The 21,200-nt window shown below is 46.7% G+C and overlaps 1 protein-coding gene across 2 annotated transcripts in view; it reads right to left on the bottom strand.

Annotated features, from left to right (window-relative positions):
• The window catches only part of CYFIP1 (cytoplasmic FMR1 interacting protein 1), a 93,375-nt gene extending 72,824 nt beyond the window's left edge, over positions 1-20,551 (bottom strand). For both annotated transcript variants that reach the window (XM_082840694.1, XM_082840693.1), the window contains exon 1: positions 20,462-20,551. The gene's annotated coding sequence lies outside the window, so the exon portion shown is untranslated. The remainder of the gene's footprint in view (positions 1-20,461) is intronic.
• Between the last annotated feature and the right edge of the window lie 649 nt (positions 20,552-21,200).

The raw sequence follows: 21,200 nt of genomic DNA, 5'->3' as shown, positions 1-21,200 counted from the left end.
CTGTGCAGGGCAGGGTCTTTGAAATCCTGCCTCCGTAAGGGGACCTCCCGTCTCCTGCCATGACATGGACCCCTTCATGGAGGGGCACCCAACCCCACTCCACCCAGGACCAGCACCCAGACAATGCTTCTGGCGTAGCTCACAAGCAGAGCGAGCTGGGGGCACCCTTCCTGAACTTGGAGCCGATGTGTGACCAGAGCCAAGGCCCAAGGAAGACACCCTTTGAACCTCAGGTGGCCACCACAGGCAGGCATCAGAGAACCCCAAGTGGGCTCAGGGGACCACAGATGGGGGTCAGGCAACCTCAGGTGGGCAGGAGGTCAAGGTTCCCAGTGCCGGGCTAGAGACCCCATGGCTGCTGCCCCCCTTTCTCCCCAACGTGGCACCGTCCACCCCTCAGCCTAGATCACCCTACAACTTCCCAAAAAGTCATCCGCACAGTCACCCTCAGGGTGGGGTCGTCACACTCTGACAGATGATCAGGGCAATGCACAGAGCCGCACAGCCACAGAGCAGGGCAGAGCCAACGTGACCCCAGCGCCAGGCACCGTGTGCACCTGGGCCGAGGACACAGGCAGATTACAGCGGTAGAGAAGCCGGCCAGGCCTGAGGGCAGGAGAGGGGCAGCGAAGAGCCCGAACCCCAGAGCAGCTGTTGGGGTCTAGAGAACAGCGCTGGGAATGGGGAAGGGCTGCGGTGAACAGCCCAGGGAGAAGGTAGGTTGGTTTCTGTGAATCACAGCAGCCACCACACAATTCAAAACCGAGAACAGCAGATAACAGGACTTTTGTTGTTGAATGAGCATATGATCTGATCGTTTTCCCTGTTTCTGTGCAGGACGAAAGGGAAGCCTCCTCTGTTTGCTGGCAGTTCAGTAAAAAGGTAATAATAGACAACGAGTCCTTACATAATTCAACAATTTAAAAAAATAAAAAAAGAACACTTAGGCTAGGCTGCAGAGAATTAATAGAAATTAAAGCGGAGAGACTAATTTTCAACCTGGTAGCAGGGGTGGCACCAAGAGATTAAAAGGAAAAGAGAAAACAAGTATGTGTGTGTGTGTGTTTGTTTTCAATAACCCAAGATCACTGGGAGAACACAGGCTCCCCATCAGAACACTGGCTGCAGAGACAAGATGAAACAAAAGCGCAAGACAAGAAAGGTACCTTAGGAGACAGACATCAAAGGTGAGGCGCAAGGACAGATGGTGGGGGTAGTGAGGAGGGGCACCCTCAGGAGTCCACGGTCCAGACTCCCTGTGAAGGCCCCAGAGAGTGCAGCGTCCGGAGGCATCCACTCCTGAAGGGTCCAGGCCTGGTTCAGACCCTTGATGCACCTCTGCCAACCACACACAAGGCCTCCTCCAGGCCCAGACAACCTCAGTCCGCACTGCCTGTGGGGACCAGCCTGCTACAGGACATGGGCCACGGAGGGGGGCCTTGTGTTTTGCCGGATTAGAGGATAAACTTCTATCACCGTGGAGATGTATTTATTTTCTATGACCATCTATACCTCTAGTACTGCTCTGGAAACAAAAAACAGCTAAAACACTTTCTGGCTGAATAACTTGCATGTATTTGAAAGAGAACATTCATCTATCAGCGGTTAAGGTAAAAACAAAGAGCAAGAATAAATAAATAGCAAAAAGGAAAAAATAAATAAATAAATAGCAAAAAGGGTGGAGCCCAGTGGCGAAGGGACATCAGCTCGAGGAGGGCGACCATTTAGAAGGCTGGGTTAAAAACACTAAGAGAAAGAGCTCAAAACAAGCAGTTAAGCAAGCAAACTCGGTTTCTGGTTACTTCTGCTCCCAAAAGCAGCTGAATTTAAATCTTCCACAAATCAAGCATTTAAATCCAACTGGACTTACACACCCATAAAAGAACTTGGCACACAGTTTCAGAGAATCTATCACTTTCGTCAAGGCAAGGTCTTAATTTACTGTCCATGAAAACTGTTACGCTAGGTATGTGCCTATTAATAAACAGTAGGCTTCCAGGGGCTGGGAACCAGACTGGGGGCGGGGGTAGGATGTGGACCCAGCTCATAAATGGGACTAAAAATTGACCCAGAGGCCCTGGGGGGTCAGGCAGCAGGAGCTGGCAACTGGATGCCCCGAGAAAGGGCTGAAGCAGGGGGATGCCAACCCATGGGCCAGGAACTGGAGACCAGGGGGCATGCTGCGCCAGACAGACAGGGCAGGGCGGGCAGGAGGCTGTGTGAGCGCCACACACAGGTAGGGAGGGCGTCCAGCACAGACGGGGCCCGGGGTCAGACGCAAAGCTAAGTGAGGGTGCATCCCAGCCAAGAGCCAGCAAGCAGGCATTCTGCACAGGCCCGGTAAGCTTTAAAATAGAACTGCCAAGGCAGCTCGACACCAAGGTTGCAAAACATGGCAAAACCACAGGAGGGAAAATGCAGAACTCGTGGTTCAGATGCCCATCCAGATGTCCTGACTGTGGCACCACAGTGACAGCACTGCCTGTGTGTCGATGCCACCCTTCAAGCCCACGTGACCTGAGCCACGAGGGTGTTGGGTCTCCTCAGCATCTCCAAACTTGTAATATTTTTTACTTTACAACTAGACAGTATTTCACTTGTCAAACCCCACAGCATAACCAAACCACAACAAACTACGAAATGTTTCTGCTAACATGCACAGGACGCACATTGATTTTCTTCCTCTTCTATATATACAAATAACAGTACTTCCCAGAAAAGTACAAACATCCAATTTTTTGTGCAATCTGTTCACATGTAAAATAAATCATCTGAGGAAGAGAAGCATACTTTATTCAACTGTGCCCTTCTCTCTCGCATTTTAAAACAACATGTTTTTCCAACTCCAGCCTCTTTCCCCAGATCAAGTGGGGTGGGGAGAGAGAATGGGGTTGCTATGATCTCTAGGCAAAAACTTCAAAATTAAAAAGCAAACACCATCTTCTGCTCAGCTTTACTACTGAAGAAATGCAAACTGCACAAAAATTTTAAATTCCATTCTCGAAAGCAGCACTGATCTCTTCTGCAATTACCTCAAAACAATTGCTGCATCAACAGAAAAACAAAAATCGAGTTTGCTTGAAAATCATGACAATAGGTGAAGTCTGAGACAGAGCCCGCAGAGGAGTCCTGAGCCTTTCAGCCCCTCCCTCCTGACACTGCTCTCCTGTGCCCTCAGCCTCAGTCTGCAGACCTGGGACAGGGTCTTCCCAAGACACAGCAGTGTCTCTGCCTCCTGAACACCTCCTCCCCGGGCGACCTGCCCGGCCTCTTCCCAACCCAGAGCTCCTATGCTGCCCTCCTTTTTCATTCCTTTTAAACTAGGACTCTGATCCTGTTGCTCTCCTGCTTATATGCTTACAGCTGTGGTTCTCAAACCATGTTCCCTGGAACTCCGGGGTGCCCCATGATGGCAAGGCAGAGTAGCCCTGTGTTTATCTATTTTACGAACTGGGATGCCTCCTGAGATCTGTATGAAAAATGAACCTGATGCAAATATAAATCAATCAACAAAAGACGGAAATGGACCTAGGAGGCCAGAGTAAAGTCTCAATCCCTCGCAGTGTGCAGCGCCCACACGGGCCCAGCCTGACATGTCTGCGCTGCGCCCTGCCACTCCCGCCACCCCCAGCGGGTCCCTGGGGAACGGAAATGCTCCACAGCTGGCGCGGCCACGCACGAAGCACACAGGTGAGCCCCACAGAGCTGGACGCACTGCTGTGGGATGGAGGTTGGGACGGGGTGGGTTCTCCTGGGGCGGCGGGGGGGGCTTGTTTTCCCCCAAGGTCTGGGATCCCTCTGGTCTACTAATGCCTGACCATTTCTTTGTGACTCCGGTGGTCTTCATCTTTCACACAGAATCCAGTGCATGTTTAAGACACGAGGGGAGATGACAGTAGCAGCTCAGCGTGTTCCTTCTAGGATGGAGCCAAGCTCGGCGGTCTCTGGCACTGGGGGGTGGTCACACCATGGAGAGGGTGCCACCAACCTCCCGACTAGGCTGGGGGCTCTCCATCCACCGTGACACCGGGGCCGCTTCCTGCCCCAGAAAGAGGGAGAGTGAGCCTGCACACAGGCCTGCCAGGGGCAGACACTTCCCCAGCTCACCGCAGGGAAGGCCTGGGCCCCCGCACACAGACCTGGACGCTGCCTGCCCAGGCTCCATCACCAGCGCCACTCCATACCGGAAGGTGGCCTCATCCTTGCTTACACAGCCTCATAAATGCTCACCAAGAACTCCGACCCAGCAGTCCTTCTAAGCCTTCCCTTCATGTGAGCCTTTTAACAAATTTTTACCTTCTAGAGAAAAGCCTAAGATGACCGTATCTGGGCAGAAAGGTCCAGTACAATCGGTCCTCTGTATCCACAGATGCAAAACCTGGGGATACGGCAGACTGACTGTATTCATGGTACAACGTCCATCTCATACAAGTGACTTGAGCATCTGTGGATTTTGGTATCCACGGGAGCTCCTGGAACGAACCCCCGGCGGATAGCGAGGGACGACGGTGTTTCCAGATGACTTCCTCGGCAGCACGTCCCAGGAGGGGATTCTTAAATCGCATGAATGTCTTCATAGCTGCAGGAGATGATCCATCAATCCCACTACTGGCCATTTATCCAAAGGAAACAAAATCACTAATTCAAAAAGATATCTGCACCCCATATTCACTGTAGTATTATTTACAGTAGCCAAGACATGTATTATGCTAAGTGAAATAAGTTAGGCAGAGCAAGACAAATACTGTATTATCTCACTTGTATGTGGAATCTTAAAAAGAAAGGGAGGGAGGGAGGAAGGAAGGAAGGGAGGGAGGGAGGGAGGGAGGAAGGAAGGAAGGAAGGAAAGGAGGGAGGGAGGGAAGGGAGGGAGGAAGGAAGGAAGGAGGGAAGGCAGGGAGGGAGGGAGGGATGGGAGGCAGGGAGGGAGGGAGGGAGGGAGGAAGGAAGGAAGGAAGGAAGGGAGGGAGGAAGGAAGGAAGGAAGGAAGGAAGGAAGGAAGGAAGGAAGGAAACAAAACTCATAGATAGAGAATAGCTTGGTGGTGTGAGAGGCAGGGAGTGAGAGAACTGGGTAAAGGTGGTCAAAAGGTACAAACTCCCAGTTATAAAATAAATAAGTCATGGGTATGTAATGTACAGCATGGTGACTACAGTAAATAACACTGTATTGCATATTTGAAGGTCGCTAAGAAAACAGATCTTAAAAGTTCTCATCACAAGAGAAAAAATTTTTTGTGACTATGTAAAGTGATGGATGTTAACTAGACATGCTGTGGTGATCGTTTCACAATATATCCAGATATCAAATCATTATATCTGAAACTAACATAATGTATGTCAATTATTTCTCAATTTTTAAAAAGTTACAGGTGGATTCAGGTGAGGTGCCCTCCCACAGGGTCCCACAGACACCAGCATGGCACCTCATCACAACATCCAGGGATCACTTGCATTTTTACAGTTTAATAAGTGGAACCGCATCTAAATGTTCTTTTAATTTGCATTACTTTTATTCTTATTAAAGTTGAACAAATTTTTATACAGTGACCCTTTTTTTTCTTTCTTTTGTGACTTGCCAGCTTGGTTTGTTTTCTTGTTATTTTGTCCTTTGAAATCTTGGTATTTTCCTCATCAATGTCAAGTACTCAACTATACCTCTTTATTAAAGACATTAAAACTGTGTGAAAGTTGCTACAAAAAATTTTCCCAGGTCACACTACTTGCCTTCTTATGTCACTTACTTTTTTCTTTGAAACCTCAGTTTAAAATTTTTACCATATCAACTTTTCAGCCTTTTGCCTTTGGAATTCCCTCTTTCACTTATAAATGTATCAAGTAGGAAGAACTGTGCCAGCCCCAACCAGGGAAGGGAGCAGTTTCTAATGCACAGCCCCCGCCTGAGCAAACTGCTGACCCTCTGTCAGAAGTCAAACAATCGCCCATCTGAGAAACAGTTCTGAGGCAGCAGGTAATCTCAAAGAATTAACTTAAAAGTAATATTGAGATCCATAAAAAGTTCAGTAACTGATTGATGTTAGGAATTTTTTTGTTGGACCTCAGATGCATAATAGTTCCTAGACCCTGGCCCGTTCTCACCTTGTTATGTTAAAATGATGCCATAAAGACAGGTGAACCACCTGTCCACAACAAAAGCCAGGGTCCTGCCTGTGATATACAGCAAATTCCACCTGGGCATCGATCCCCTGCCTTCTTTTGTACAAGCTGCACCTCATCTATACATATTCTCAAAAAGGCACTTTTAAAATTCAGTCTTTATAAAAGGGATATTATGCTATCAATATACGTAATTGCCTGACTCACTTTTTTCACTGCTATTACTAAGAGGCATCCACACACTGTCACATGCTGCTCTGAAGTGCTGTTTTGACAGATGCATACTATTCCACTGAGCGAATGAACCAGTCTGTGTGCTGTCTCCTGAAGCTCCCTATAACAGGGTGTTTCTTATTGTAAACTGTGAGGAAAATTCTTGCACATTAATATGTGCAATGGATTCTCTAGGACAGGGATTAGCAAACATTTTCTATAAAGGGCCAGGGTTGGTCATTGTTCTGTGGGTATGTAAGAGAATATCCTTATCCTTAGGAAATACACACAGGCACTGGGGGATGAAGGGTCTCAAATTGATGTAAAAGAGTTTTGTCGTGTGTTCTTTGTATTATTTTTATTTTTGCAATTTTTGTAAGGTTGAAATTATTTAAAAAGAGTAAAAAATGGAATATCTCTCTGAAAACTTTTTGTGAACATAAGGGAAACGGAATGAAAAAGGTTGAAAACAGATGCGTCCGTGACTGTAGGTGTTTCGGTGAGCCTCACTGCTATGACACAGAGCAGGTTACACACCTGCGTCCACCACAGAGTGAAATGCATCTTTCCGATCAGATCAACTGCCTTGGAAATCCCTGTTGTCTGCCCAGAGTCCTGCACTCCTAAAGAAAGCTTCTGACAGACCTATCGGAGATCTGGGCCAGGGACCACGCGTCCTCAGGCAAATCAGCCCTCAGCAGTGATCATTTTCGTTCTATAATCAAATGCTTCAGACCACTGCAGAATGGTGGGCTTTGTTTAAAATATATATACACTCCAAATGTTTAGCTTCAATTACTTAATAATTTTACACTTCCCAGATTTTTAGGATCTGAAGAAACCAGCTTACACAAAATAGCGAGAGGTCTTTAAAAACGCAAAACCATTTCCACCTCTGGCCCAGAAAAAAGCAGCAAAACTCCAAGAGCATTTATGTTTTTAAGTAGAACTCCTCTCTTGGAGACATGTACTGAATGAAGTGTTTGTTTACGACTCAGGTGAGACAGTGCCCCTGGGACTTGCTTCACAACAGCACAGTGTGGGCAGGGGTTACAGGTGAGCCCAGACCACTGTTGAGGATTCATATTCTATTCAATATTTTCCGTGCCTCTGCACATTAAGGAATTGCCCACAACGAACAGTTTAATATACATATATGTGAGATTTCAGGTTTCAGGCTGAGCTAAAATGTGTAATCACTGCCTTGTCAGTGATTGGGGGTTAGGCAGCAGCTAGTAGCTCTGCCTGCAGCCACCGGGCCCTAAGGCCACCTATTTAAAGTTCCTTCCTGAATAGTTCTAATTGTCTACATCTTCCCCCCACCATGGTAATTAAAAAGTCATCAAGAGGTAAGAGTTTTTGCAAACAAACATTTTCAGGCTACTACAAAACTGATAGGGTGAGTACACGCATACCTCAGCAATACTGCAGGTTCAGTTACAGACCATCACAATAAAGCAAATAAAGGTTTTTGGTTTCCCAGACCATATAAAGTTATGTTTACACTATACTGTAGCCTATTAAGTGTGCAATAGCATTATTTCTTAATAACAAGGTACAGGGCTTCCCTGGTGGCACAGTGGTTGAGAGTCCGCCTGCCGATGCAGGGGACACGGGTTCGTGCCCCGGTCCGGGAAGATCCCACATGCCGTGGAGCAGCTAGGCCCGTGAGCTATGGCCACTGAGCCTGCGCGTGTGCTCCGCAATGGGAGAGGCCACAACAGTGAGAGGCCCGCGTACCGCAAAAAAAAAAAAAAACAATGTACAGACTTGGTCTAAATAACAGTGGCGAATACACAAAAGTGCTTAATAACTACTAGCTAGTGTTTTTATTATCATTCTCTACTATGTGATTGATTCATGCTGCTGCTGCCCCAAATGTCCCATATCCCTTTTGCCACCATTCAAACTCTGCCATGCTTTTAGGTAAACAGTAGAATATTTTTATTTAACATTGTGCACAAGAAATTCAAGACTGTATTTTTGACAGTGGTATTTGTCAAGACTGGAAATTCACTGTATTTTAGTATTGCTTTTGAGTTGGAAATAATGTGTGATAGCAGAGACAACAGGCTAAGAGTCCCATAGGAATGTCAACCAGGAGTATTTGATGACAATACTGGAGGGAAAACAACAAGGGTGCTAGAAATGTGTTTTGAAAAGCATGCCATTGTGGTAATGTAAAAGTGGCTCAGAATTACTTGGCATCGAGAGACTAAATAATGGCTATCAACTCTTCAAAAAACAAATACAATGTGCATTACCTTAATTAAAAAATGTTGTTGCTAAAAAATGCTAACCATCATCTGAGCCTGCAGCAAGTCATAGTAACATCAAAGATCACTGACCATAGATCACCATACCAAATATAAAAATAATTTAAAAGTTCAAAATATTGCAAGAATTACCAACATGTGACACAAAGACATGAAGTTAGCAAATGCTGAAGGAAAAATGGCACCAACAGACTTGCTTGATGTAGGGTTACCACAAACTTTCAATTTGTAAAAAATGTACTATCTGTGAAGTGCAAGAAAGCAAAGAGCAATTAAATGATGTCTGCCTGTGCTTTATTCAGAGTACCATAAAATCCTGAAAGTGGGCTCCTGCTGCCCAGCACCCCAGGGGTATGAGCTGGCTGTAACTGAAACGGACAATCACCAGAGATCGGCGCAAATGCTCTCTCACACCTTGTCCTGACTTGGTGGAGCTGAGTGCCGTGGGCACCTGCATGTTTAATGCCCGGCCCACACACACCCCTTGATTCTGAGGTTGGAGTCTCTGGCCCACACTTTGAGAAAACGTTTTAGGGCAGTAGTCTCCGACACAGGGTGGACCATATAATCCTTTGAAGCGATAGAAGAAAACGCTGGAGTGTCTGTATTTCTGCCTCACGAGGACGAGGAACTAAGCCTCCCTGATAGCTACACATCTTCTCCCGCCTCCTTGCCAGGTCCTCAAGGAGCAGCAAGAACCAATGGCTCACAGGCACCTCATCACTGTAACTAAATGAACTGCTAGGGGCTGAATTGCGTCCCCCTTCCAGGTCCCAACTCTTAGTACCTCAGACTGACTACATTTGGAGATGTACAGAGGTAATTAGTAAAATGAGGTCATAGGGTGGGTCTTAATCCAATGTGACTGGTGCCCTTTACGAGAAGAGGAGATCAGGACACACACAGGCACAGAAGGAAGACCATGTGAAGACACAGTGGGAAAGTGGCCATCTACACGCCAAGGACAGAGGCCTCAGAAAGAACCAACGCTGCTGACACCGTGATCTTGGACTTCCAGCCTCCAGAACCGCAAGGAAATAAATATCCGCTGTTTAAGCCCCTCAGTCTGTGGTACCTTGATGCAGGAGCCCTAGCTAACATACAAACCTTTCAAAAGGGTTCGTTCCTGCAAAGATGCCAGGCACGCAGAAAGGCAGGAGGACCTGCGGCCCCAGGCAAGCGCAGGCCCACTACAGTTCACCAGCCTGGCCCCAAGCGTGTGGCATGGGGAGTTCTACAACTGGCACAAGGCCGCCACAACCAACCGGCAAATTCAGGGCTGCCTCCCGCATCTTTTCAAGCTCTCTAGCTATTACAGACTGTGCGCACTTCATGCCTTATCCAGCGCGTGTGGACAGAGACACCCACCAGGGCACACACAAGGAGACCTTTTAGGGATGAAGTGAGCAGTCGACAATGACTGGGCCCTGAAATGCTTCGATTCCCAAAATCACCTCTGCCCGTGTGTGTGTGTGTGTGTGTGTGTGTGTGTGTGGACGGGGGCGGGGGGGGGGGGGAGCTAACAAAGAAGCAGATAAAAGATGAAAGGAGAAATACTGATAAGTGTACATAATTAACTTCTTCAAGCAACCTGAGGCGCTCGGAAGCTGGGAAGCATCAGCTCGGGCTGCCGCTGGGACCGTGGTGCGTTGGGTGGGCGCTGCCCTCCCCCACCCCTTCCTGGGAGCTGCTGGCTGAGGGGACAGAAGGGGCAGAAGGCCGGGAAAAGGCAGGGAACCGGCCGGCTGTAAGGCCCGGAGAGCCGTGCAGGAGGAGTGTGAAGGCAGCCTGGCCCGACCGCGGCTAGGGAACCTGGGACGGACGGCGACGCGCGTCTCCCCAGCGGGCGGAAGCTGGGCCCTCAGGGAGAGCCGGGGGGCGGGGGGGGGGGGGGGGGGACTGTCCAGCGGGCTGCACGCCCCTAGTCGCTGTAAAGCCAATCACAGGCTGCGGAGGCACAGAGTTCCCTAAACACGCCCGCGCAAAACACAACGGGGGCTAACTCTGCCGAAATGCACCCGACCTTCGGGAAAAGGGAGAACTCGAGCCTTTCACGCTCGGAGTCCGCAGGAAGGGCACGCACGGCTGTGTCTCCGCACGACGCGCCGAGGCCCACAGCGCCGCAGCACCCGGGCTGCCTCTGCCCCAGTCTGGGGGGACCCCTAGGCTGAGTCACACCCCAGAGGCCCTATAATACAGCACATTTTCCCTCCTGCCTTGACCTCAAGGCAGAACCAAGACAACTGAGAGTTCCAGGAGCTTCTCAAGAGCCCTTCCAGAGTCAACACAGAATTGCGGGGCAGCAAGCCACATCTTCCATGGCAGCTGCCCCAGACCTCGGCAATCCTGGCAGAGGCTTCCCGGAGTGAACTAACTCTGCTGTATCCACCTCTGGTCTACCTGGGGCCATCTGTGGCCACTGAGAGGGTCACAGCCTCTCAGTGCTTGTGTGCAAGGTCTGGCAGTGACATGTGGAAGGATGTGTTCCCTCTTCCTGGTGGAGGGAGGGTAGGCAGTGTTGATTCTTCCCTGGCTCAGCTGGCAGTTCCAGAGGGCAGGGATCCCCCCCAAATCCCTTTCCACCCTTTGCATGGGGCTTACCTTGAAGCCAATCTTTGTTGGAGGAGGCAACTACCTAAAATGCAAATTAAAATACAAAAGAAAAACTACCCCCTATGATGATTAATTCTATGTGTCACCTTGACTATGCTATGGTATAATCCAGTGTTTGGTCAAACATTAGTCCAGATGTTGCTGTGCAGGTATTTCTTAGGTGTGATTTACATTTAAATGGGCACACTCTGAGTAAAGCCGATGACCCTCTGTAGTGTGGGTGGGCCTCTTCCAAACAGTTGAAGACCTTAAGAGAAAAAACCGAGGTCCTCTTTGGATTTGAATTCTGCCCCCAGAGGGCCTTTGGACTCGAGCTGCAACATCAACTCTTCCTGGGTCTCAGCCTGCCTACTCTGAATTCAGAATTGCCAGCCTCCATGGTCACGTGAGCCAATTCCTTAAAATAAATCTCTCTCTATATATAAACATACCCTATTGGTTCTGTTTCTCTGGAGAATTCTGACTAATACACACACACCCACCTCAATCAAAGCAAAGGAAGAAACCCAACTTGCATGTACAAAACCCTTATCCGTGTGGTCTCCAGGGCAGGAGCAAAACTTTACTCTCCAGAATCTGTGAAATTATCATGCACATGCACAGGTCTGCTTGATTTAACACACTTAGTTATTCCATGACCCCTGGGGACAGACAACCCCAATCAGTCAAGAGTCCAGGTGGTTTTAAAGCTCATTGGTTTTATGCAGACTGGTCCTTCCAAGCAGCATTTGTGGAAAAAGACAAAAATTCTTTCAAATGGAACAGCTTGAGTAGGTCAAGCTTTAGATAGGGATTTAAATATAATGCAAACCCTCATCACCACTTCTGACTTGGGGCGGTGTGGTTCTTCAGAGCAAAGTATACCTTCTTCTGTGAGCATCTTCAAGGATGAATCATCACCCACCCTCCCCCTGCCACCCCAGTCCTGGCCAGGACAACACAGGCACAAGGAATGGCCATTCTAGCTCTGAACGTAAAATTCTGGCTGTCAAATCAGGTTCCAAGATGAAACTCACTGCTCTCTAGGCATTGGTTTTTCTCTCCTGTGGAACAAAACTCCCCCAAGAGAGAGTGAAGAACAGGGCCTGACAACCTTGGCGAGTGAAGTATCTGAGATATAAATACAAATCACAAATATGCTTGTTTCAAAAGTCACAGTAGCTATCACTGTCCATTTGTCTTATTCACAACTAAAAAATGTGAAAGCCACAGTTCAAGGCCTGTGATTTCTGTCCCCACAGCCTTGTGTGGAGGTGAGGCAGTCATGAAGTTGGAAGGGGGCACAGCCAGGTAAATGAATGCTCAACGAGCTTCTGCTGAAGAGCACAAGTGCACACCAGGCTCAGACCAACACAAAGGTAAAAAACACATCCCTATGTTCTTGAGACCATGTTCTGAGAGGGCTTTAACACAGTAAGTTCATATAAATGCAAATCTTATCCCTGGAGTGCTCTGAAATCTTATTAGATAGCCTGAATTCAGGCCAAAGTTGCCATATTTAAGCCCCATTCATGGTGCTATGTTCTCTACTGGCTCCTACAGAGTGTAAGCTCTGTCCCTAAGCCCCTCACTTATAGCCAAAGGGTCTCCAGATATAAAAAGAACAAATAACAAAATGGCAAATGTAAATCCTACCATATAAGTTATCTGCATTATGTGTAAATGGAAAGACAATCAAAAGGCAGACATTGATAGAATGGATTAAAAAAACATGCTGTGAGACAAATTTTAAATTCAAAGATACAGGGAGGGTGAAACGAAAAGGATGGGAAAAGATATAACATGCAAAGAGAAACCAAAAGTGGCCAGAAGTAGCTATACTAATATTAGATAAATATTAGACAAAATAGACTTGGAAACAAAAATTGTCACTAGAAACATTATGACAAAATGGTCACTCCACCAGTGAGATGTAACAACTATTAACATATTCACCTGATGAAACAACCTCAGAATACATGAAACCACAGAGAACATGATCTTATATGTAGAAAATCCTAAAAAACCACAAAAAAACCTGTTACAGCTAATAAATGAATTAAGCAAAGCTGCAGGATACAAAAGCAACACATAAAAATCAGCTGCATTTCTATACATTAGCAATGAATATTCCAAAAAGAATATTAAGAAAACAATTCCATTTACAATAGCATCAAAAAGAAAAAAAAACTTAAGCATAAATTTAGGAACTTCCCTGGTGGTCCAGTGGTAAAGAATCCGCCTTCCAAAGCAGGGGACACGGTTTCGAGCCCTGGTTGATCCCACATGCCGCGGGGCAACTAAGCCTGGGCGCCACAACTATTGCGCTCGCGGGCCTCGACAAGAGAGCCCATGTGCTGCAAACTACAGAGCCCAGGGTCTCCGGAGCCCGTGAGTCACAACTAGAGAAAGAAAACCCACACGCCACAATGAAGACCCGACGCAACCAAAAAAAAAAAAAAAAAAAAAAAAAAAAGAATAAATTTAACCAAGGAGGTGAATGATTCATACACTAAAAATTACAAAACACAGACTTCCCTGGTGGTCCAGTGGTTAAGACTCTGCGCTCCCAATGCAGGGGGCCTGGGTTCAATCCCTGGTCAGGGAACTAGGTCCCGCATGCATGCCGCAACGAAGATCTGCATGCTGCAAATAAGACACGGCGCAGCCAAAATAAATAAATAAAATAAATAAATTTTAAAAATCACAAAACACTGCTGAAAGAAATTAAAGACACAAACGGAAAGATATTCCATGTTCATGAACTGGAAGACTTAATATTATTAAGATGACAATATAGGGAATTCCCTGGCAGTCCAGTGGTTAGGACTCCACACTCTCACTGCCATAGGCCTGGGTTTGATCCCTAGTCAGGGAACTAAGATCCTGCAAGCCACACGGGGCAGCCAAAAAATAAAAAATAAAGAAAATTTACAATATAATCCAAAGCCATCTACTGATTCAATGTAACCCCCTTCAAAATTCCAAAAGCATTTTTTGCAAAAATAGAAAAACCCACCTTGATTAACATGGAATCTCAAAAGACCCAGAATAGCAAAAACAATCTTGAAAAAGAACAACAAAGCTGGAGGTCTCACATTTACTGATTTCAAAACTTACTATAAAGCTACAGTAATCAAAATAGTGTGGTACTGGCATAAAGACTGACACATTGACCAATGAAACAATAAAGAGCCCAGAAATAAACCCTTGTATATATGGTCAAATGATTTTCAACAAGGGTGTCAAGACCATTCACTGAAGAAAGGACAGTCTTTTTAACAAATGGTGCTGGGAAAACTGGATATCCACATGCAAAAGAATTAAATTGGACCATCACCTTATACTATATATGCAAAATTAACTCAAATGAACCAAAAAGCTAAACAGAAGAGCTAAAATTATAAAACTCTTAGAAGAAAACATATGAGAAAATCTTCATGACACTGGAGTTGGCAATGATTTCTTGGATATGACACCAAAAGCACTAGCAACAAAAGAAAAAGTAGATAAACTGGACATGAAAATTAAAAACCTTTGTGCACCCAAGGACAAGAGAATGAAAAGATAACCCACAGAATGGGAGAAAATATTTGCAAATCATATATCTGATAAGGGATTGTTATCCAAAATATATAAAGAATTCCTACAACTCAACACTAAAAAAAACAAACAACATGATTAAAAAATGGACAAAGGATTTGAATAGACATTTCTGTAAAGAAGATACACAAATGGCAAATAAGTACATGAAGAGATGATTGACACCATTAAGCATTAGGGAAATGCAAATCAAAACCAGAATGAGATACTACTTCACACCCATTAGGGTGGTTATTATTAAAAAAAAAAAAAACACCAGAAAATAACAAGTGTTGGTGAGGATGTGAAGAAACTGAAACCCTTGTGCATTGCTGGTACACATAAAGGCTGGCGAAGCTGCTATGGAAAACAGTATGACAACTGCTCAAAGAAATTAAACATTGAATTACCATGTTCATAGCAATGCTTAATTGGTGTCTGGAATAGTCATGTTCATAGACAGGAAGTAGAATGGTTGCTACCAAGAGCTGGAGGAATAAGGGAATGGGGAGTTAGTGTTTAAGTGGGTGCAGACACAGACATAGAAAACAAACTTATGGTTACCAAAGGGGAAGTGGGGGAAGGGATAAATTGGGAATTTGAGATTAACAGATACTATTATATATAAAATAGATTAACAAGAACCTACTGTATAACACAGGGAACTATATTCAATATCTTATAATAACCTATAATGGAAAAGATCTGAAAAAGAACAGATATGTGTGTGTATGTATATGTATGTGTATATATATGTGTATATATACAAAACGGAATCACTTTGCTGTACACCTGAAACGTACATCAACCATACTTCAAGAAAATAAAGAAATAAATAAGTGCAGAGGTTCAGTTTGGGATGAAGAAAAAGTTTAGGGGATGGATAGTGGTAATGGCTGTACAACTTAATGCTACTAAACTGTACACTTAAAATGGTTAAAATGGTAAATTTGGGGTTATTTATATTTTATTATAGTAAAAAAAAATCAGGCAAGGTGATTTCCCTAATTTATTTTTGAATCATTTTTTTCAGATATTCCAGTTTATTTTCCCCTTCATATAAATTTTAGAGTCAGTTTGTCTTTTATCTATAAAAACATCCTCCTGGGCTTCCCTGGTGGCGCAAGTGGTTGGGAGTTCGCCTGCCGATGCAGGGGACACGGGTTCGTGCCCCGGTCCGGAGGATCCCACATGCCGCGGAGCGGCTGGGCCCGTGAGCCATGGCCACTGGGCCCGCACGTCCGGAGCCTGTGCTCCGCAACGGGAGAGGCCACAACACTGAGAGGCCCACATACCACACACACACACAAAAAAAACATCCTCCTGAGACTTCTAATAAACAAAAATATCTTATGACCCAGCAAGAACACTTCTAGATTTCTATCCAAAAGACATTATAACATATGCCCACATAAAGACTTGTACATGAGTCTTCATAGCAGCAGTTATTCATAACAGGCAAAAAATGGATCTAATGAATGGTTAAACAAAACGTGATATATCCATACAATGGAATACAATGCAACAAAAAGGAATGAAATGCTGGTACATACTAGAACAGGGATAAACTCCAAAAACATTATGCTAAGTGAAGGAAGCCACACATAAAGCCCACAAATTGTACACTTTCGTTTATGTTAAATGTCCAGAAACGGCAAATCTATAAAAGAAAGCAAATTAGTGATTAGCTGGAATAGGGCCTACGAATGGGGATTAACTGTGAAAAGTCATGAGCGATCTTACTGGGGTGAGATCTGTATGTTCCAAAACTGGGTTATGGTGCTGCTGCCCAACTCCGTAAATCTACTAAAAATCACTGCCCACTTGAAGTAGGTAAATTTTATAGTATGTACATTATACATCAATAAAGTTAAAATATTTTTTTGCTGCAGTATTTGATTGGAATTGTGTTAAATCTATAGATCAATTTGGAGAGAACTGACATCTTTACTATGTTGAGTGTTCCAACCCATGACCACAATGTGCCTCTCCATTTATTTACATGATCTTTGATTCATTCATCAGCATTTTGTAGTTTTCAGCATATAGATCCTGCATGTGGTTTATTAAATTTATATGTAAGTATTTGATTTTTTGAAGCTGCTGAAAATGGAATTTTTTAAAATTTCACTTTCTAATTGCACATTGCTTGTATATAGAATAAGACTGACTTACATGTGTTGACTGCATTTTGTGACCTTGTTAAACTTCACCTACTAATTCTAATAGTTTTTTCATAGATTCCTTGGATTTTCTATGTAGATACCATCTGCAAAAAGGGACAATTTTATTTTCTCTTTCCAATCTGCCTTTTATTTATTTTTCTGACCTTACTGCCCTGGCTAAAATAAAGTTTTTAAATTACATAGATGTGGTTAACCCATGCTATACTTATTTTGGTTGCAAAAACAATGAGTAGCTAGGACTGGTTAGTTATATAAAAGCTTTAGAAAACATAGCACGAATAGTGACAGCCCCTTATACAGTACATTTCCTATATATATTACACCTCATTTGATCTTCATCACAACCTAATAGGTGCTTTTCCCATGATACCAAAGAAGAAAAATGGTCGAAGGTAGTCCAAGCAACATACCCACCGGGGCTCAGGTGAACACATAGCAGACATCAACAACAGTCAAAGCAGTAGATTTGCCAAGACCCAACTTGATCACACCTGCCAAAATGTATCTTTCTTCCCACTGGCTAGTGGGCAACCCCAGGCACTGACTGAGCTGACCCCTCTATAAACCGGTGCTAGTGAAACGCAGATCAAAAGCCAGGACACAGACTGTCACACAGACTGAGGGAACACCGGCCCACCTGGGGAGTGGAGGCAGGTGCTCCTGGAGTGGTACCTGAGCAAGCACAGTGCCTTCAAATAATCACAGGTAAGTGATTCAATAGGTGTGTGAGGGTCAGGTCCTAGGGTCTAACATTTTGCAGAAGGCATTACTGACAGCTTCTTTCTAATTTCTTTTTTTTTTTGCGGTACACGGGCCTCTCACTGTTGTGGCCTCTCCCGTTGCGGAGCACAGGCTCCGGATGCGCAGGCTCAGTGGCCATGGCTCACGGGCCCAGCCGCTCCGCAGCATGTGGGATCCTCCCGGACCGGGGCACGAACCCGTGTCCCCTGCATCGGCAGGTGGACTCTCAACCACTGCGCCACCAAGGAAGCCCGTGCTTCTTTCTAATTTTTAACTTATGAGTGTGCAGTCAGACGGCTGGATTCAAAGTCTGGCTCTGCCACTTACCAGGCATGTAACTTTAGGCACATACTTCACCTCTTGGTCAGTTTCCTCATCCATAAAGTGGGAGTAATAATTGCACCCACCTCTGAGGGTCGTGAGAATAATTAGTATGTAGAGCACTCAGGAGTTAGCAAACTACAGCCCGTGGTCTGCTTCTACAAGCAAAGTCCTACTGGGGCACAGCCATACTCATTCATTACAGACTGTGCCGACTTCTGTTGCAACAGTGCAACTGGGGAGGCTGTGACAGAGACCATACGGCCTGCAAAGTTGTAAGTAGTCACTATCTGGACCTTTACAGGAAAAGCAGCCCTGGCTTAGAACAATGCTGGAGCAAAGTAAGTACTCAAGGAATGTTAGCTATTATTTAGACCCTAATTTACTTCCAGAATGATAAACTTGAGTATATACATAGATATACACACAAGCATTGACTATGGGGGTGACAAACGTAAAATAACAATGTCAATTAACAGGTGGTTGATTAAATAAATTGTAATGCAGCTACACTATATACAGCCATTAAAAGGAATGAAGGCTATCCATGTGTATATATACTGTATGTGCCAACATGTTAAGATTTCCAACATCTTTAAATAATCCGAGATCATTAAGTGAAAAGGTATGATGCTACATGCAGTATAATCTCATTATGTTACAAAAAGAACACACACAAACAAAACCTATGTGTATGCACAGAAAAGGCTACATACCAAGATAGAAGTACTGAGGGAATTTCACTTTTAGTATATGTAGCTGAGTACTGTTTGAATTTTTTAATAAGCTGAAGTTCTGTAATTTTTCTCATGACTCAAAAGTGTTATTTGAATGGCTCAGGTTGTACCCTAGTGGTACAAGTTCTAAACTTTAATGTCTTTACCCCAGGGACAAACTAGAGTATGGATGAATCGCAAACGCATTATGCTAAGTGAACTAACCAGACTCAAAAACTACGTATGACATTCTAGAAAAAGCAAAACTGTAGGAATGGAGAACAGATCAGGGGTCAGGAGTTGGGAATGGGGTTGCCTACAAAGGGACAGGAAGAAGGAGTTCAGCGGGGTGATAAAACTGTTCTGTATCTTGACTGTGGTGGGAGTCACACTACACTAAGCATTTGTTAAAACTCACTGAACTGTACCCCACAAAGTGAATCTTACTATGTGTAAACTTGAAAATAAATTTAAGTGAACACACATACAAAACAAAAACACTTGGGGGGTAACTCTTCTTTGGGCGACCTATGAGCACACAAATGTATGTATTAATACAGGAAATGTCTGCCACCACATTTCCCTGGTTCGCCTCTGGCACAGAGATGATGCCTCTGCGCGAAGGCAGCGTTGGCACCACCTTCCTAACTGAATTCCCACAAACGCAAACCTGCCGTGGCCCTGAATGTTTTCTTCGAGCTCCGTGCGTGTAGATCTGCGCTTTACTCGGAAAACCTCGAAGGGCCTTCAGGGAGAAGGGACGGCAGGCACCGGCGCGCACCGTCACAGGCCGGCGCCCCAGCCGAGCGGCCCGGGCAGGATCTTCCAGCACGAGCCCAGAGCCGCTGCAGCCGCTGGTGAGCTGTCAAGAACAGCAACCTGAGCTAGGCAAGGGGAATCACTGCTGATTCAATCACGGATCATTGACGGAATCACGTCGATAACGGCCAAGAAATACCACCCGGCTCACCAGCTTCGGCCAAGCACTGTGCGGCGAGGCGCACAGCACCCTCCTCTCCTGTAAAGGGAAACTCCCAGGTCTCCCACAGAAGCGCAGACCGTCCAACACGGGGCTTCATAACCAACGCTATCCTGCCGTTCAGACCTGACACTAGAGTGGACGTGGTCCGGACACCTCTCTCGGCTTAGAAAACGCTCCTTAAGCCCCATTGCCAAATTACTCTTCCGCCCTTTTCTCCCGCCCACCAAGCGCTGAGAATTAGGAGCACGCATTTCAGGCTTGAAATAGACAATTTAGTCTGGCTATACTGAACCGCGCTGCCCAAGTAACAATCTCGGCTCCTTAACAAAGCCCCAAACTCCTCTCTCCAAGAATCTGCAAAATGGTCTCGCTCGGCCAGAGTCTCCCTCCTTCCCTCAGAGAGGGGCACAAAGCACGACCTCAGCGTAAACCGCCTGCTCCTTGCTTTCCAACAATAACTGGAAAACCCCAATGTACCCCGTCCCCACTGGAGTTTCGCCACGTGCCGGGGGCGCTGGGGCAGGGGTCCGCGACTCCCGGGCCGGAGCGCGGTGGCCAGGGCCATCCTGGGAGGCGGCGCAGCCGGGGAGGCCGCGCGGCCGAGGTCCAAGTCCCGGCCGCTCGCGGGGCCCCGGCCCGGCACCGCCGCCTTCCAGCTCCCTCCCGGCCGGGTTTCGAGCGAGGTCCCGATCCCACCTGGGCGGCGGGGTGGGGCGGAAGCGGCAGCGTTCCTCACCTTGGTCCGCGGCGGCGGCTCTGGGGTCCCGGGCGGGCCCTGGGAGTCTCCCGGCCGAATGAGTCACCGAGGCGGGTCGGGAATGCTCCAGGAAACACCCGGCCTCCTCCCCTTCCTCCCGGGGCGGGGGCTCTCCCGGCTCGGCCCCTTCCTCCCAGCGCTCCTCCCTCCGCGCTCCTTCTCCAGTCCAGTCCATCCGCTCCTCCATGCCTAGCTCCCTCCCCCGACCCCGCAGTCCGGCAGTATGCCGGGCCGCGCTCCCCTCCGGCGGCAGAAAATGCTCCCGAGGGAGAGAGCCTCCAGGGCCACCTGCCGGCTTCGGCGACCTCAGCTCTACCTGGGACCGCGGGGGCGGTGGGAGGGGGGGCGCTTCCCCGTGGAAGCTGCCCGCTTTGGGCCGTAAAAAGAGCGGGGGGTGCGCACCCTGTCCCGGGGCTCCACAGGGTCAGGGCGGCGGGTGAGATGAGCTGCAGAAAGGACTTGGGGGGACACCCAGGCGGGCTGGCCTGGCGCCCCACAGCCAGGGAAGAGGTGCGCACACCTGCGCTCCGCGGGCTGGAGACGGGTGCGACTGGGACACGCCGCCGGAACCGAGCCAGCTGGGAGAAAATGACCCGGTATAGCCCCTGCAGTGATCGCATCTCCCCTCTGAGCCGGGGGCAAGGGCGTGCGCAGGCTTGTGGGAATGGCTGACAAGAAGTCCTGACGAACTAGCCCCAAAACACAATCTTGAGAGGCC

The sequence above is a fragment of the Leucopleurus acutus genome, assembly GCF_964270905.1.
Source record: "Leucopleurus acutus genome assembly, chromosome: 6".
Taxonomy (NCBI): domain Eukaryota; kingdom Metazoa; phylum Chordata; class Mammalia; order Artiodactyla; family Delphinidae; genus Leucopleurus; species Leucopleurus acutus.
This window is presented reverse-complemented; position numbering and strand designations above follow the sequence as displayed.